Raw genomic sequence first — 19,296 nt, 5'->3', positions numbered from 1 at the left:
CCAAGAGTGGCATTGCTGGGTCCAGGGGTAGGTGGATCCTGAATTTCCGGAGAAACCGGAACACTGATTTCCAATGTGGTTGCACAAGTTTGCATGCCCACCAGCAATGGATGAGTGTACCCCTTCCTCCACAACCTCTCCAGCAAAGGTTATCATTGTTGTTTTTGATTTTAGCCATTCTGACAGGTGTAAGATGATATCTCAAAGTTGTCTTGATTTGCATTTCCCTGATTGCTAAGGAGGTTGAGCATGACTTTAAGTGTCTTTTGGCCATTTGAAATTCTTCTGTTGAGAATTTTCTGTATAGATCAGTGCCCCATTTTTTAATTGGGTTAATTAGCATTTTAAAGTCTAGTTTCTTGAGTTCTTTATATATTTTGGAGATCAGACCTTTGTCTGTTGCGGGGTTGGTAAAGATCGTCTCCCAGGCAGTGGGTTGCCTTTTTGTCTTATTGACAGTGTCCTTTGCTTCACAGAAGCTTCTCAGTTTAAGTAGGTCCCATTTATTCAATGTTGCCCTTAATGTCTGTGCTGCTGGGGTTATACCTAGGAAGCGATCTCCTGTGCCCATCTGTTGTAGGGTACTTCCCACTTTCTCTTCTATCAGGTTCAGTGTGCTCAGATTGATATTGAGGTCTTTGATCCATTTGGACTTGAGTTTTGTGCATGGTGATAGATATGGGTCTATTCTCATTCTTCTACAGGTTGACATCCAGTTGTGACAGCACCATTTGTTGAAGATGCGTTCTTTCTTCCATTGTATACTTTAAGCTCCTTTATCGAAAATAAGGTGTTCATAGGTTTATGGGTTAAAATCCGGGTCTTCTATACAAATCCATTGGTCGACTTCTCTGTTTTTATGCCAATACTACAATGTTTTCATTACTGTGTCACTGTAATAGATTTGAAGTCAGGGATGGTAATGCCTCCAGAAGTTCCTTTATGGTATAAGATTGTGTTGGCTATCCAGGGTTTTTTGTTTTTCCATGTAAAGTTGATTATTGTCCTCTCAAGATCTGTGAAGAATTTTGATGGGACCTTGATGGGGATTGCATTGAATCTATAAATTGCCTTTGGTAGAATTGCCATTTTTACTATGTTGATCCTCCCAATCCAAGAGCAAGGGGGAACCTTCCATTTTCTGGTATCCTCTTCAATTTCTTTCTTCAATTCCTTAAAGTTCTTGTCAAATAGACCTTTCACTTCCTTGGTTAGTGTTACCCCAAGATATTTTATGCTGTTTGTAGCTATCGTGAAAGGTGATGCCTCTCTGATTTCCCTCTCTGCTTCCATATCCTTTGTGTATAGGAGGGCGACTGATTTTTTGGAGTTGAGCTTGTATACTGCCACATTACTAAAAGTGTTTATCTGCTGTAAGAGTTCTTTGGTGGAGTTTTTGGGAGCGCTTATATATGCTATTATATTATCTGCAAATAATGAAAGTTTAACCTCTTCCTTTCCAATTCGAATCCGCTTAATCCCCTTATGTTGACTTATTGCTATTTCTAAAACTTCAAGCGCTATATTAAAAAGGTACCGAGAGAGTGGACATCCTTGTCGTGTTCCTGATTTTAGCGGGATAGCTTTGAGTTTCTCTACTTTTAGTTTAATGTTAGCTGTCGGTTTGCCGTAAATAGCTTTTATTATATTAGGTATGACTCTTGTATCCCTATTCTCCAAGACTTTTATCATAAAGGGATGTTGAATTTTTCAAAAGCTTTTTCACCATCTAATGAAATGATCATATGTTTTTTTCTTTCAGTTTATTTATATGATGGATTACATTGATAGATTTTTGTATGTTGAACCAGCCCTGTATCTCATGGATGAAGCGTACTTGATCATAATGGATAATTTTTTTTTACATTACATAATGCTTTCTTAACCTTGAATTTTTGTTTCTTTTTTTTCCATTTTTTATTGAGAAAAGGAGGAAAAAAAACAAGTTTCCACCTCCTCCCAGCTTTCCATTTCCCTCCCCCTTCCTCCCTCCCTTCTCCCGCTCCTCCCACCTTCTCCCCCTCCCTCCACTCTCTCCGCCTCCCTCTCCAGTCCAAAGAACAGTCAGGGTTCCCTGCCCTGTGGTAAGTCCTAGGTCCTCCCCTCTCCGTCCATTACTAGGAAGGTGAACATCCAAACTGGCTAGGCTCCCAAAAAGCCAGCACATTACGTAGGTTCAAAACCCCGTGCCATTGTCCTTGGTTTCTCATCAGCCCTCATAGTTCGCCATGTTCAGAGAGTCCAGTTTTATCCCATGCTTTTTCAGTCACAGTCCAGCTGGCCTTGGTGAACTCCCAATAGATCAGCTCCACTGTCTCAGTGGGTGGGTGCACCCTTCGTGGTCCCGACTTCTTTGCTCATGTTCTCCCTCCTTCTGCTCCTCATTGGGACCTTGGGGGCTCAGTCCAGTGCTCAAGTGTGGGTCTCTGTCTCTATCTCCATCCATCACCAGATGAAGGTTGTACGGTGATATGCAAGATATTCGTCAGTATTGCTATAGGATAGGGTCATTTCAGGTTCCCTATCCTCAGCTGGCCAAGGAACTAACTGGGGACATTTTGATGGGATTTTGATGGGGATTGCATTGAATCTATAGATTGCTTTTGGTAGAATTGCCATTTTTACAATGTTGATCCTCCCAATTCAAGAACAAGGGAGATGCTTCCATTTTCTGACGTCCTCTTAAATTTCTTTCTTCAAAGACTTAAAGTTCTTGTCAAATAGATTTTCATTTCCTTGGTCAGAGTTACCCGAATATATTTTATGCTGAGAATTCTCTGTTCAGTTCAGTGCCCCATTTTTTAATTGGGTTAATTAGCATTTTAATGTCTAGTTTCCTGAGTTCTCTATATATTTTGGAGATCAGACCTTTGTCTGTTGCGGGGTTGGTGAAGATCGTCTCCCAGTCAGTAGGTTGCCTTTTTGTCTTGGTGACAGTGTCCTAAAACTTCAAGAGCTATATTAAAAAGGTATGGAGACAATGGACATCCTTGTCATGTTCCTGATTGTAGTGGGATGGCTTTGAGTTTCTCTCCTTTTAGTTTGATGTTAGCTGTCGGTTTGCTGTATATAGCTTTTATTATATTAGGTATGACCCTGTATCCCTATTTTCCAAGACTTTTATCATAAAGGGATGTTGAATTTTGTCAAAAGCTTTTTCACCATCTAATGAAATGATCATATGTTTTTTTTTCTTTCAGTTTATTTATATGATGGATTACATTGATAGATTTTCGTATGTTGAACCAGCCCTGCATCTCTGGAATGAAGCCTACTTGATCATAATGGATAATTTTATTTAATTTATTTATTTATTAAAGATTTCTGCCTCCTCCTCACCGCCTCCATACATTTCCCTCCCCTTCCCCCGATCAAGTCCCCCTCGCTCATCAGCTCGAAGAGCAATCAGGGTTCCCTGACCTGTGGGAAGTCCAAGGACCACCCACCTCCATCCACGTCTAGTAAGGTGAGCATCCAAACTGCCTAGGCTCCTCCAAAGCCAGTACGTAGAGTAGAATCAAAAACCGATTGCCATTGTTCTTGAGTTCTCAGTAGTCCTCATTGTCCGCTATGTTAAGCGAGTCTGGTTTTATCCCAGGCTTTTTCAGACCCAGGCCAGCTGGCTTTAGTGGGTTCCTGATAGAACATCCCCATTGTCTCAGTGTGTGGGTGCACCCCTCGCGGTCCTGAGTTCCTTGCTCGTGCTCTCTCTCCTTCTGCTGCTGATTTGGGCGTTGAGATTTCAGTCAGGTGCTCCAATGTGGGTCTCTGTCTCTGTCTCCTTTCATCGCCCGATGAAGGTTAATATTCAGTAGGATGCCTATATGTTTGTCTTTGAATTCACCTTCTTATTTAGCTTCTCTAGGATCGTGAATTATAGGCTCAATGTCCTTTATTTATGGCTAGAAACCAAATATGAGTGAGTATTTCCCATGTTCCGCTTTTTGGGTCTGGCTTACCTCACTCAGGATAGTGTTTTCTATTTCCATCCATTTGTACTCAAAATGCAAAAAGTCCTTGTGTTTTACTGCTGAGTAATACTCTAATATGTATACAGTCCATACTTTCTTCATCCATTCTTCCACTGAAGGGCATCTAGGTTGTTTCCAGGTTCTGGCTATTACAAACAATGCTGCTATGAACATAGTTGAGCATATACTTTTGTTGTATGATAGGGCCTCTCTTGTGTATATTCCCAAGAGTGGTATTGCTGGGTCCAGGGGTAGGTGGATCCCGAATTTCCCGAGAAACTTCCACACTGCTTTCCAAAGTGGATGCACAAGTTTGCATTCCCACCAGCAATGGTTGTGTGTACCCCTTTCTCCACAACCTCTCCAGCAAAGGCTATCATTGGTGTTTTTTATTTTAGCTATTCTGACAGGTGTAAGATGAAATATCAAAGTTGTCTTGATTTGCATTTCCCTGATCGCTAAGGAAGTTGAGCATGACCTTAAGTGTCTTTTGGCCATTTGAACTTCTTCTGATGAGAATTCTCTGTTCAGCTCAGTGGCCCATTTTATAATTGGGTTGATTAGCCTTTTACGGTCTAGTTTCTTGAGTTCTTTATATATTTTGGAGATCAGACATTTGTCAGTTTTGCGGGGTTGGTGAAGATCTTCTCCCAGTCAGTGGGTTGCCTTTTTGTCTTAGTGACAGTGTCCTTTGCTTTACAGAAGATTCTCAGTCTCAGGAGGTCCCATTTATTCAATGAGGCCCTTAATTTCTGTGCTGCTGGGGTTATACCTAGGAAGCGATCTCCTGTGCCCATGTGTTGTAGGGTATTTCCCACTTTCTCTTCTATCAGGTTCAGTGTGTTCTGACTGATATTGAGGTCTTTAATCCATTTGGACTTGAGTTTGTTGCATGGTGATAGATATAGATCTATTTTCATTCTTCTACAGATTGACAACCAGTTTTGCCAGCACAATTTGTTGAAGACGCTCTCTTTTTTCCATTGCATACTTTTAGCTCCTTTATCGAAAATCAGGTGTTCATAGGTTTGTGGGTTAAAGTTAGGGTCTTCTATTCGATTCCATTGGTCAACTTCTCTGTTTTTATGCCAATACCAAGCTGTTTTCATTACTGTAGCTCTGTAATAGAGATTGAAGTCAGGGATGGTAATGCCTCCAGACAATCCTTTATTTTATAAGACTATTTTGGGGATTGCATTGAGTCTATAAATTGCCTTTGGTAGAATTGCCATTTTTACTATGTTGATCCTCCCAATCCAAGAGCAAGTGAGGTCCTTCCATTTTCTGGTATACTCCTCAGTTTCTTTCTTCAATGCCTTAAAGTTCTTGTCAAATAGGTCTTTCACTTCCTTGGTTAGAGTTACCCGAAGATATTTTATGCTGTTTATGGCTATAGTGAAAGGTGATATTTCTCAGATTTTCCTCTCTGCTTCCTTATCCTTAGAGTATAGGAAGGCAACTGATTTTTTTGGAGTTGATCTTGCATTCTGCCACATTACTAAAGGTGTTTATCAGCTGTAGGAGTTCTTTGGTTGAGTTTTTGTGGTCGCATATGTATACTATCATATCATCTGCAAATAACAAAAGCTTAATTTCTTCCTTTCCAATACGAATCCCCTTCATCCCCTTATGTTGTCTTATTGCTATTGCTAGAACTTCAAGAACTACATTGAAGAGGTATGGAGAGAGTAGAAGCCTTGTCATGGTCTTGATTTTAGTAGGATGGCTTTGAGTTTTTCTCTGTTTAATTTGATGTTATCTGTCGGCTTGCTGTAAATAGCTTTTATTATATTAGGTATGACCCTTGTATCCCTATTTTCCAAGACTTTTATCATAAAGGGATGTTGAATTTTGTCAAATGCTTTTTCAGCATCTAATCCAATGATCATATGGTTTATTTCTTTCAGTTTATTTATATGATGAATTACATTGATAGATTTGCGTATGTTGAACCAGCCCTGCATCTCTGGGATGAAGCGTACTTGATCATAATGGATAATTTTTCGAATGTGTTCTTGGATTCGGTTTGCCAGTATTTTGTGGGGATTTTTGCGTCGATGTTCATGAGTGAGATTGGCCTGTAATTCTCTTTCTTGGTTGAGTCTTTGTGCGGTTTTGGTATCAGAGGGACTGTAGCTTCATAAAAGGAATTTGGCAATGACTCTTCTGTTTCTATATTGTGAAATACATTAAGGAGTATAGGTATTCGGTCTTCTTGGAGGTTCTGGTAGAACTCCACATTGAAACCATCTGGTCCTGGGCTTTTTTTGGTAGGGAGGTTTTTGATTACAACTTCTAATTCTTCACGACTAACAGGTCTATTTAGATTGTTCACCTGGTCTTGGTTTAGCTTGGTATATGGTACTAATTTTAAAAAATGTCCATTTCTTTTGTATTTTCCAGTTTGGTGGCATACAGTCACATTAGGTAAGACCTAATGATTCTCTGAATTTTCTCTGTGTCTGTAGTTATGTCCCCCTTTTCATTTCTTATCTTATTTGTTTGTGTGTTCTCTCTCTGTCATTAGTTTGGATAGGGGTTTGTTGATCTTGTTGATATTCTCCAAGAACAAAGTTTTTTTTTGTTTTTTTTTTCTGATACAAATTTTTTTATTAAGAAAAGTAGAAAAAAAACATAAACAAAAAACAAGTTTCCAGCTTCTCCCAGCCTCCCATTTCCCAACCCATCCTCCCACCCTTCTCCCCCTCCCCCCACTCCTCTCCCCCTACCTCTCCAGTCCACAGAGCAGTCCGGGTTCCCTGCCCTGTGGTAAGTCCTAGGTCCTCCCCCCTCCGTCCATATCTAGAAAGGTGAACATCCAAACTGGCTAGGCTTCCACAAAGCCAGCACATTAAGTAGGATCAAAACCCCGTGCCATTGTCCTTGGGTTCTCAGCAGCCCTCATTGTCCTCCATGTTCAGAGAGTGTGGTTTTATCCCATGCTTTTTCAGTCCCAGTCCAGCTGTCCTTCGTCAGCTCCCAATAGATGAGCCCCACTGTCTCAGAGGGTGGGTGCACGCCTCGTGGTCCCGAATTCTTTGCTCATGTTCTCCCTCCTTCTGCTCCTCATTGGGACCTTGGGAGTTCAGTCCAGTGCTCATGTGTCGGTCTCTGTCTCTATCTCTATCCATCACCAGATGAAGGTTCTATGATGATATGCAAGATATTCGTCAGTATTGCTCTAGGATAGGGTCATTTCAGGTTCCCAATCCTCAGCTGCCCAAGGAACTAACTGGGAACCTCATCTTGGGGACTTGGGAGGGCCTCTAGGGTCAAATCTCTTGCCCACCCTAAAGTGGCTCCCTTAACTAAGAATTGTGGTTCCGTGCTCCCCTATCCACCTTTCCTTTATCCCAATTCTCCTGATTCCCCAAGTCCCCCCTCCTTCCCTTCTACCTTTTCTCTCACCATCTCCCCTTACCCCCATCCCACCCCACCCCCAAGATCCTAATTTTCTCCCCGGCAATTTGGTCTACTTCCCTTAGCCAAGAGGATAACTATATGTTTTTCCTTGGGTTCACCTTCTTACTTAGCTTCTTTAGGTTCACCTATTGTAGACTCCGTGGCCCTTATTTATGGCTAGAAACCAATTATGAGCGAGTACATCCCATGTTCATCTTTTTGGGTCTGGGACAGCTCACTCAGGATAGTGTTTTCTACTTCCATCCATTTGCATGCAAAATTCGAGAGGTCATTGTTGTTTACCGCAGCGTAGTACTCTAGCGTGTATATATTCCATACGTTCTTCATCCATTCTTCCATTGAAGGGCATCTAGGTTGTTTCCAGGTTCTGGCTATTACAAATAATACTGCTATGAACATAGTTGAACAAATGCTTTTGTCATATGATAGAGCATCTCTAGGGTATATTCCCAGGAGTCTTATTGCTGGGTCCAGGGGTAAGTTGATCCCGAATTTCCTGAGAAACCGAAACACTGACTTCCACAGTGGTTGCACAAGATTGCATTCCCACCAGCAATGGATGAGGGTACCCGTTCCTCCACAGCCTCTCCAGCAAAGGTTATCCTTGGTGTTTTTGACTTTAGCCATTCTGACAGGTGTAAGATGATATCTCAAAGTTGTTTTGATTTGCATTTCCCTGATTGCTAAGGAAGTTGAGCATGACTTTAAGTGTCTTTTGGCCATTTGAACTTCCTCTGTAGAGAATTCTCTGTTCAGTTCAGTGCCCCATTTTTTAATTGGGTTAATTAGCATTTTAAAGTCTAGTTTCTTGAGTTCTCTATATATTTTGGAGATCAGACCTTTGTCTGTTGTGGGGTTGGTGAAGATCTTCTCCCAGTCAGTAGGTTGCCTTTGTGTCTTAGTGACTATGTCCTTTGCTTTACAGAAGCTTCTCAGTTTAAGTAGGTCCAATTTATTCAATGTTGCCCTTATTGTCTGTGCTTCTGGGGTTATACATAGGAAGCGATCTCCTGTGCCCATCTCCTGTAGGGTACTTCCCACTTTCTCTTCAATCAGGTTCAGTGTGTTCGGGCTGATATTGAGGTCTTTAATCCACTTGGACTTGAGTTTTCTGCACGGTGATAGATAAGAGTCTATTTTCATTCTTCTACAGGATGACATCCAGTTGTGCCAGCACCATTTGTTGAAGATGCTTTCTTTCTTCCATTGTATACTTTTATCTCCTTTATGAAAAATGAGGTGTTCATAGGTTTGTGGAATATAATCCGGGTCTTCTATACGATTCCATTGGTCGACGTCTCTGCTTTTATGCCAGTACCACACTGTTTTCATTACTGAAGCTCTGTAATAGAGTTTGAAGTCAGGGATGGTAATGCCTCCAGAAGATCCTTTATTGTATAGGATTGTTTTGGCTATCCTGGGTTTTTTGTTTTTCCATATAAAGTTGATTATTGTCTTCTCCAGATCTGTGAAGAATTTTGATGGGATCTTGATGGGGATTGCATTGAATCTATAAATTGCTTTTGGTAGAATTGCCATTTTAACTATATTGATCCTCCCAATCCAAGAGCAAGGGAGGTCCATCCATTTTTTGGTACCCTCTTCAATTTCTTGCTTCAATGCCTTAAAGTTCTTGTCAAATAGACCTTTCACTTCCTTGGTTAGATTTACCCCAAGATATTTTATGCTGTTTTTGGCTATTGTGAATGGTGAAGCTTCTCTGATTTCCCTCTCTGCTTCCATATCCTTTGTGTATAAGAGGGTGACTGATTTTTTGGAGTTGATCTTGTATCCTGCCACATTACTAAAGCTGTTTATCAGCTGTAAAAGTTCTTTGGTGGAGTTTTTGGGGTCGCTTATGTACACTATCATATCATCTGCAAATAACCAAAGTTTAACTTCTTCCTTTCCAATTCGAATCCCCTTGATTGCATTATGTTGTCTTATTGCTATTGCTAGAACTTCAAGCACTATATTGAAGAGGTATGGCGAAAGTGGACAGCCTTGTCGTGTTCCTGAGTTAAGTGGGATGGCTTTGAGTTTCTCTCCGTTTAATTTGATGTTAGCTGTGGGCTTGCTGTATATAGCTTTTATTATATTTAGGTATGACCCTTGTATCCCTAATCTCTCCAAGACTTTGAACATAAATGGATGTTGAATTTTGTCAAATGCTTTTTCAGCATCTAATGAAATGATCATATGGTTTTTTTCTTTCAGTTTATTTATATGCTGGATTACATTGATAGATTTTCGTATGTTGAACCAGCCCTGCATCTCAGGAATGAAGCCTACTTGATCATAATGGATAATTTTTCGGATGTGTTCTTGGATTCGATTTGCCAGTATTTTTTTTTTTTTGAGGATTTTTGCGTCGATATTCATGAGTGAGATTGGCCTGTAGTTCTCTTTCCTGGTTGGGTCTTTGAGTGGTTTTGGTATCAGAGTAATTGTGGCTTCATAAAAGGAGTTTGGTAATGACCCTTCTGTTTCTATATTGTGGAATACATTAAGGAGTATAGGTATTAGGTCTTCTTGGAAGTTCTGGTAGAATTCTGCATTGAAACCATCTGGTCCTGGGCTTTTTTTGGTAGGGAGGTTTTAGATAACCTCTTCTAATTCTTCGCGACTAACAGGTCTATTTAGATTGTTCACCTGGTCCTGGTTTAACTTTGGCATATGGTATTTATCTAAAAAAGTATCCATTTCCTTTACATTTTCCAATTTTGTGGCATATAGGCTTTTGTAGTAAGATCTAATGATTCTCTGAATTTCCTCTGTGTCTGTGGTTATGTCCCCCTTTTCATTTCTGATCTTATTAATTTGCAAATTCTCTCTCTGCCGTTTGATTAGCTTGGATAGTGGTTTGTCAATCTTGTTGATTTTCTCCAGGAACCAGCTTTTTGTTTCATTGATTCTTTGTATTGTTTTCTGTGTTTCTATTTTGTTGATTTCAGCTCTCAGTTTGATTATTTCCAGTCTTCTACTCCTCCTAGGTGAGTCTGCTTCTTTTTTTTCTAGACCTTTCAGGTGGGCAGTTAAGTCTCCAATGTGAGCTTTCTCTGTTTTCTTTAAGTGGGCACTTACTGCTCTGAACTTTCCTCTTAGGACTGCTTTCATAGTGTCCCATAAGTTTGAGTATGTTGTTTCTTTATTTTCATTGAATTCCAGGAAGACTTTAATTTCTTTCTTTATTTCTTCCTTAATCCAGGTATGGTTCAATAGTTGACTGTTCAGTTTCCATTACTTTGTATGCTTTCTGGGGGTAGCATTATTTTTGAATTCTAACTTTAGTCCATGGTGATCTGATAAGACACAGGTGGTTACTAATATTTTTTTGTAACTGTGGATGTTTGCTTTGTTACCGACTATGTGGTCGATTTTTGAGAAGGTTCCATGAGCTGCAGAGAAGAAGGTATATTCATTCCTATTTGGATGGAATGTTCTATATATGTCTGTTAAGTCCATTTGATTCATTACCTCCATTAATTCTCTTATTTCTCTGTTAGGTTTCTGTCTGATTGACCTGTCCATTCGTGAGAGAGGAGTGTTGAAGTCTCCTACTATTAGTGTGTGCGGTTTGATGGCTGCTTTGAGTTTTAGCAATGTTTCTTTTATGTACGTGGGTGCTTTTATATTAGGGGCATAGATGTTCAGGATTGAGACTTCATCCTGATGAACTGTTCCTGTTATGAGTATAAAATGCCCCTCTCCATCTCTTCTGATTGATTTAAGTTTGAAGTCAACTTTGTTAGAGATTAGTATGGCCACACCTGCCTGTTTCTTACGTCCATTTGCTTGATAGGCCTTTTCCCAGCCCTTTACTCTGAGTAGGTGCCTGTCTTTGTGGTTGAGGTGTGTTTCTTGTAAACAGCAGAATGTTGGATCCTGTTTTCGTATCCAATCTCTTAGCCTGTGCCTTTTTATAGGTGAGTTGAGTCCATGGACATTAAGTGATATTAATGACCAGTGGTTGTTAACTCCGGCCATTTTTTTTTAGTCGTAGAGTTTGTGTGTTTCCCTTCTTTGTTTTGTGTTGGTGAAGGGTCTCTAGATGTCTGACTTATTGTGGTCATTGTTGGACTCCTTGGTTAGTGATTTTCCTTCAATTACTTTCTGTAAGGCTGGATTTGTGGCTGCATATTGTTTAAATTTGTTTTTATCCTGGAAAATTTTATTTTCTCCATTTATAGTGAATGAAAGCTTGGCTGGGTATAGTAATCTGGGCTTGCACCCATGGTCTCTCAGTTCCTGAAGTACATCTATCCAGGACCTTCTGGCTTTCATGGTTTCCATGGAGAAGTCAGGTGTAAGTCTGATAGGTTTACCTTATAAGTAATTTGGCCTTTTTCTTTTGCAGCTCTTAATATTCTTTCCTTATTCTGTATGCTTTGTGTTTTGATAATTATATGGCGAGGGGATGTTTTTATTTTTTGATCCAGCCTATTCAGTGTTCTGTATGCTTCTTGCACCTTCATAGATATATCTTTCTTTAGGTTGGGAAAGTTTTCTTCTATAATTTTATTAAATATATTTTCTGGACCATTGAGATGCCCTTCTTCTCCTTCTTCTACTCCTATTATTCTCAGGTTTGGTCTTTTTTTTGTGTCCCATATTTCCTGAATGTTTTGTGATGAGAGTTTGTTGGACTTGCTGTTTTCTTTGATCAGTGTGTTTATTTTCTCTATGGTATCTTCAGAATCTGAGAGTCTTTCTTCTAACTCTTGTATTCTGCTGGTTATGCTTGTTTCTGTAGTCTCTATTCGTTTACCTAGATTTTCCATGTCCAGCCGGCCCTCTGTTTGTGTTTTCTTCTTTGCCTCCATTTCAGTTTTCAGGTCTTGAACTGTTTCCATTATCTGTTTGATTGTTTTTCCTTGGTTTTCTAGGGTATCATTCACTGATTTATTCAATTCTTCAAACTTTCTGTTATATTTCTCATCCATTTCTATAAGGGCGTTTTTTACATGCTGTTTAAGGGTGTCAATCACTTTCATGAAGTCAATCTTTTCTCCTTCTTCTTGATTAAGGGGTTCTTGTCCTCCCGTTGTGGGGTCGCTTGTTTCTGGTGGCTTCATGTTGCTTTTCAGCTTGTTGGGCGAATTCTTGCCTTGACGTCGGCCCATCTCTTCTTCCAAATGCTCCCTATGGATCTTCTTTTACCAGATCAGGTCTCCTTGCCTACCAAACGCTGGCTCTCCCCAATGTTGGCTCTCCTGGCACCGAGAGATCAGGCCTCCGTGCTGGTTGGGCAGCTCGCAAACAAAGCACCTACCCCGCTTGGTGCAGGCAGGCCACAGAAACAAAGGAACTGCTGCCCGCCCGGGAGCCCTGAGTACTCGGACCCAGCGCTCAGATAGGCTGGGCTGGGTGATGCCACACGCCAAAAGAGGGCAGTGGGGCCAAAGTGGGGAGGGCTATGGACGGAAGCTGGGTGGGTCAGGAAGAAAGAGGCAGCACCCAGAGAGTAGAGGCCCTGCAGAGAGCCCTAGAAGGACAGGGGGCCAAGGAACCCTCGAGCTCCCCATCCCAGGCTGGCGCCATGGGCCAGAAACTCACCCCAATGCTGGGTCACCTGGCGCCGAGAGATCAGGACTCCGTGCTGGTTGGGCAGCTTGCAAACAAAGCTCCTACCCCGCTTGGTGCAGGCAGGCCACAGAAACAAAGGAACTGCTGCCCGCCCGGGAGCCCCGAGTACTCAGACCCAGCGCCCAGATAGGCTGGGCTGGGCGATGCCACATGCCAAAAGAGGGCAGTGGGGCCGAAGTGGGGAGGGCTCTAGACGGAAGCTGGGTGGGCCAGGAAGAAAGAGGCAGCACCCAGGGAGTAGAGGCCCTGCAGAGAGCCCAAGAGGGACAGGGGGCCAAGAAACCCCCGAGCTCCCCCAGAACCAAGTTTTTGTTTCATTGATTCTTTGGATTCTTTTCTGTGTTACTACTTTGTTGATTTACGCCCTCAGTTTTATTATTTCCAGTCTTCTACTTCTCCTGGGTTTCTTTTTTGTCCAGAGCTTTCAGGTGTGCTGTTAAGTCCCCAATATATGCTTTCTCTGTTTTCTTTAAGTGGGCACTTAGTGCTATGAACTTTCCTCTTAGCACTGCTTTTATCATGTCCCATAGGTTTGAGTATGTTGTCTCTTTATTTTCATTAAATTCAAGGAAGATTTTAATTTTTCTTAATTTCTTCCTTGACCCAGGTGTGGTTCAGTAGTTGACTGTTCAGTTTCCATGAATTTGTCTGCTTTCTAGGGGTAGCATTGTTGTTGCCTTCTAACTTTAGTCCATGGTGATCTGATAAGACACAGGTGGACACTGATATTTTTTTGTATCTGTGGAGGTTTCCTTTGTTTCCGGTATGTGGTCAATTTTCGAGAAGGTTCCATGAGCTGCAGGGAAGAAGGTATATTCTTTCCTATATGGGTGGAATATTCTATAGATGTCTGTTAAGTCCATTTGCTTCATTACCTCCAATAATTCTCTTAATTCTCTATTAGGTTTCTGTCTGATTGACCTGTCCCTTGGAGAAAGAGGTGTGTTGAAATCTCCTACTCCTAGTGTGTGTGGTTTGATGTCTGCCTTGAGTTCTAGTAATATTTCTTTTACATAAGTGGGTGCTTTTATATTAGGGTCATAAATATTCAGGATTGAGAAGTCACCCTGATGAATAGTTCCTGTTATGAGTATAAAGTGTCCAACTCGATCTCTTCTGATTGATTTTAGTTTGAAGTCAGTTTTGTTAGAAATTAGTATGGACACACCTGCTTTGTGCTTAGGACCGTTTGCTTGAAACACCTTTTCCCAACCCTTTACTCCGAGTAGATGCCTGTCTTTGTAGTTTAGGTGTGTTTCTTGCAAACAGCAGAATGTTGGATCCTGTTTTCCTATCCAATCTCTTAGCCTGTGCCTTTTTATAGGTGAATTGAGCCCATTAATATTAAGTGATATTAATGACCAGTGGTTGTTTACTCCGGTTATTCTTATTGGTTTTGGTAGTAGAGTTTGTGTGTCTCCCTTCTTGGAGATGTGCTGGTGAAGGGTCGCTAGATGCCTGAGTTATTGTAGGCAGTGTTGGCAATGTTGGAATCCTTGGGTTGCGATTTTCCTCTATTACTTTCTGTAGGGCTAGGTTTGTTGGTACGTATTGTTTAAATTTGTTCTTATCCTGGAATGTCTTGTTTTCTCCATTGATAGTGAACAATATCTTGGCTGGGTACAGTAGTTTGGGTTTGCATCCATGGTCTCTTAGTTTCTGCAGTACCTCTATCCAGGACCTTCTAGCTTTCATGGTTTCCATAGAGAAGTCAGGGGTAAGTCTGATTGGTTTACCTTCATAAATTACTTGCCCTTTTTCTTTTGCAGCTCTTAATATTCTTTAAACTGTATATTTTTTGTTTTGATTATTATATGACGAGGGAATGTTTTTCTTTGATCCAGACTGTTTGGTGTTCTGAATGCTTCTTGGATATTTAAATGAATATCTTTATGTAGGGAAAGTTTTCTTCCATAATTTTGTTAAAAATATTTTCTGGTCTTTTGAGATGTAACTCTTCTCCTGCTTCTATTCCTAATATTCTTAGGTTTGGTCTTTTTATTGTGTCCCATATTTCCTGAATGTTTTGTGATGAGAATTTGTTGGCTTTGCAGTTTTCTTTGGTCTGTGCGTTTATTTTCTCTGTGGTGTCCTCAGAATCTAAGATTCTTTCTTCTATCTCTTGTATTCTATTATGCTTGTTTCTGTAGACTCTGCTCATTGACCTAGATTTTCCATATCCAGCTGGTCCTCAGTTTGTGTTTTCTTCCTTGCCTTCATTTCAGTTTTCAATTCTTGAACTGTTTCCATTACCTGTTTGATCCTTTTTTCTTGGTCTCCCAGGGTATCATGTACGTATGTACTCATGTCTTCAAACTTTTTGTTATACTTCCCATCCATTTCTATAAGGGCGTTTTTTACATGGTTTTTAAGGGACTCTATTGCTTTCATAAAGTCAATTTTTCCCACTTCTTCTGTGTTAGGGTTTTCAAATACTTTTGTTGTAAGATCATTGGGTTCTGGTGTTTTCATGTTGTTTTCAGATTATTGGGTGAATTCTTGCCTTGGCGCCTGCCCATCTCCTCCTATCTATCCTATCTAATGGGTCTTTTAAGACTGGGTCAGGTTTCCCTGCTGGCCAAGGGCTCCGCTTACAAAATGCCCTCACTCTGTTTCCTGGCTCCTGCTGTGGGCCAAGAACTCTCTCACCCCTCAGAAGGGTCTTCAGGGCCAGGACCAGGCTCCCCGTTTGCCAGTGACCTCGCCAACAAAAGGCCTACCTCTTGGATTTAATTGTAGTAGGGAGATCTGCTGTCATTATTGCGCGCTTGTCCCCGCCGCTTGCATCTGCTGCCGCACCGGTCCCTCCAAGCCTGTTCCTGATTGTGTCTTGCACTTGGCTCAACTGTAGTGGGATGATCTGCTCACAGTGTGGGCTTCACTGTTTCATCCTTGGACCATCCTGCGTCTGCGCCATGCCTCTCTGCTGCGTCTGCTTGGATAATTTTTTTAATGTGTTCTTGGATACGGTTTGCCAGTATTTTGTTGAGGATTTTTGCATCGATGTTCATGAGTGAGATTGGCCTGTAATTCTCTTTCTTGGTTGAGTCTTTGTGCGGTTTTGGTATCAGAGTGACTGTAGCTTCATAAAAGGAATTTGGCAATGACTCTTCTGTTTCTATATTGTGAAATACATTAAGGAGTATGGGTATTAGGTCTTCTTGGAAGTTCTGGTAGAATTCTGCATTGAAACCATCTGGTCCTGGGCTTTTTTTGGTAGGGAGGTTTTTGATAACAGCTTCTAATTCTTCGTGACTAACAGGTCTATTTAGAGTGTTCACCTGGTCCTGGTTTAACTTTGGTATATGGTATTTATCTAAAAACATGTCCATTTCTTTTGTATTTTCCAGTTTTGTGGCATATAGGCTTTTGTAATAAGATCTAATGATTCTCTGAATTTCCTCTGTGTCTGTGGTTATGTTCCCCATTTCATTTCTCATCTTATTAATTTGCATATTCTCTCTCTGCCGTTTGATTAGTTTGGATAGGGGTTTATGAATCTTGTTGATTTTCTCCAGGAACCAGCTTTTTGTTTCATTGATTCTTTGTATTGTTTTCTGTGTTTCTATTTTGTTGATTTCAGCCCTCAGTTTGATTATTTCCAGTCTTCTACTCCTCCTGGTGAGTCTGCTTCTTTTTTTTCCAGAGCTTTCAGGTGGGCTGTTAAGTCTCCAATGTGTGCTTTCTCTGTTTTCTTTAAGAGGGCACTTAGTGCTACGAACTTTCCTCTTAGGACTGCTTTCATAGTGTCCCATAAGTTTGAGAAGGTTGTTTATTTTCATTGAATTCCAGGAAGACTTTAATTTCTTTCTTTATTTCTTCCTTGATCCAGGTGTGGTTCAGTAGTTGACTGTTCAGTTACCATGAGTTTGTAGGCTTTCTGCGGGTAGCGTTGTTGTTGAATTCTAACTTTAATCCATGGTGAACTGATAAGACAAAGGAGTTTACGGATATGATTTTTTGTAACTGTGGAAGTTTGCTTTGTTACCGAGTATGTGGTCAATTTTGGAGAAGGTTCCATGAGCTGCAGAGAAGAAGGTATATTCTTTCCTATTTGGGTGGAATGTTCAATAGATGTCTGTTAAGTTCATTTGATTCATTACCTCCATTAATTCTCTAATTTCTCTGTTAGGTTTCTATCTGATTGACCTGTCCATTGGTGAGAGAGGAGTGTTGAAGTCTCCTACTATTAGTGTGTGCGGTTTGATGGCAGCCTTGTGTTTTAGTAATGTTTCTTTTACTTACGTGGGTGCTTTTATATTAGGGGCATATATATTCAGGATTGAGACTTCATTCTGATGAATTGTTCCTGTTTTGAGTATAAAAATTCCCTCTCCATCTCTTCTGATTGATTTAAGTTTGAAGTAAACTTAGTTAGAAATTAGTATGGCCACACCTGCTTGTTTCTTAGGTCCATTTGCGTGATAAACCTTTTCCCAGCCCTTTACTCTGAGTAGGTGCCTGTCTTTGTGGTTGAGGTTTCTTGTAAACAGCAGAATGTTGGATCCTGTTTTCTTATCCAATCTCTTAGCCTGTGCCTTTTTTATAGGTGAGTTGAGTCCATTGACATTAAGTGATATTAATGACCAGTGGGTGTTAACTCCGGTCACTTTTTAGTAGTAGAGTTTTTGTGTTTCCCTTCTTTGGGTTGTGCTGGTGAAGGGTCTCTAGATGTGGAAGTTATTGTGGTCATTGTTGGGCTCCTTGGTTTGTGATTTTCCTTCTATTACTTTCTGTAAGGCTGGATTTGTGGCTACATATTTTTTAAATTTGCTTTTTCCTGGAAAATTTTGTTTTTTCCATTTGTAGTGGACGAAAGTTTGTCTGGGTATAGTAGTCTGGGCTCGCATCCATGTTCTTTTAGTTTCTGCAGTACATCTATCCTGGACCTTCTGGCTTTCATGGTTTCCATAGAGAAGTTAGGTGTACGTCTGATAGGTTTACCTTTATAAGTAACTTGACCTTTTTCCTTTGTAGCTCTTAATATGCTTTCTTTATTCTGTATGTTTTGTGTTTTATTATATGGTGAGATTTTTTTTTGGTCCAGCCTATTCGCTGTTCTGTATGCTTCTTGAACCTTCAAAGGAATATCTTTATTTAGGTTGGGAAAGTTTTCTTCTATAATTTTATTAAATATATTTTCTGGACCGTTGAGCTGTACTTCTCCTTTCTTCTAGCCGAATTATTCTTAGAATTGGTGTTTTTATTGTGTCCCAGATTTCCTGCATGTTTTGTGATGAGAGTTTTTTGGACTTGCTGTTTTATTTGATCAGTGTGTTTATTTTCTCTATGGTATCTTCAGTGTCTGACATTCTCTCTTCTATCTCTTGTAATCTGTTGGTAGTACTTGTCTCTGTAGTTCCTGTTCGTTTACCCAGATTTTCCATATCCATCTTTCCCTCAGTTTCTGTTTTCTTCATTACTTCCCTTTCATTCTTCAAGTCTTGAACTGCTTCCCTTACTGTTTGATTGCTTTTTCTTGTTTCTCTTGGTTTTCTTGGGTATCTTTGAGCGATTTTTTTCATTTCCTCTACCTTTTTGTTTGTAATCTCTAATTGTTTTTGGCAGTTTTTCAACTCCTGTTTAAGGTCTTCTGTTATTTTCATATAATTCACTTTTGAGTCGATTTCTTCTAATTCTTCTGGCGTAGGGTGTACAATTCTTCTTTTTTTCGGGATCCCTGGATTCTGGTGATGTCATGTTGCCTTCCAGGTTGTTGGAGGAATTCTTGCATTGGCGCCTTCCCATCTCTTCCTTCAAATGGAGCCAGGAGAGGCCTGGTGTCTTGGTCCAGTCTTTGCTGTGACTGACTCTCTGGGTGTATCTCTTCAGTGTATAAGCAGGAACCATCCACTCCAGATGGAACTCCTCAGCACTGAAACATAGACGCCTGGTAGTCCAATGACCCGCAGACAAAATGGGGAACCTGGGGGGTCAGGGCGGGGACGAGTAGAACACAGAACACCCTGCCGCACAAGATGAAGGTGTGCATGCTCCCTTTCAGGGGTCCTTGAGGCCTGCCCCTTAGGTAGGCTCTCACCGCTATGGGTGGGTAGCCTTAGTGTAGGAGCAGAAAACTGTTCCTGAGCAAAGCACCTTGCAGAAAAATGCAGGCTTGGGGGGTGGTGGTTCGTGTGTAAGAAAGACAGCCCTTCAGAAGGAGCTGGGGGAGAGGGGTTTGTGCTCTCTTCCGGGACAATCCATCCCTGGATAGCACACAATCACCTGTCCAGATGGAACTCAGCACCTAAACAGGGCCGCCTGGTAGCCCAATGATCCGAAGACAAAAGGAAGAACGGGGAAGGCAGGGCAGGAT

The sequence above is a fragment of the Microtus oregoni genome, unplaced genomic scaffold, assembly GCF_018167655.1.
Source record: "Microtus oregoni isolate MIOR12 unplaced genomic scaffold, Mior012 000073F_ref0000255, whole genome shotgun sequence".
Classification (NCBI taxonomy): Eukaryota; Metazoa; Chordata; class Mammalia; order Rodentia; family Cricetidae; genus Microtus; species Microtus oregoni.
The sequence above is the reverse complement of the archived record's forward strand: the minus strand, read 5'-3'. Positions refer to the sequence as shown.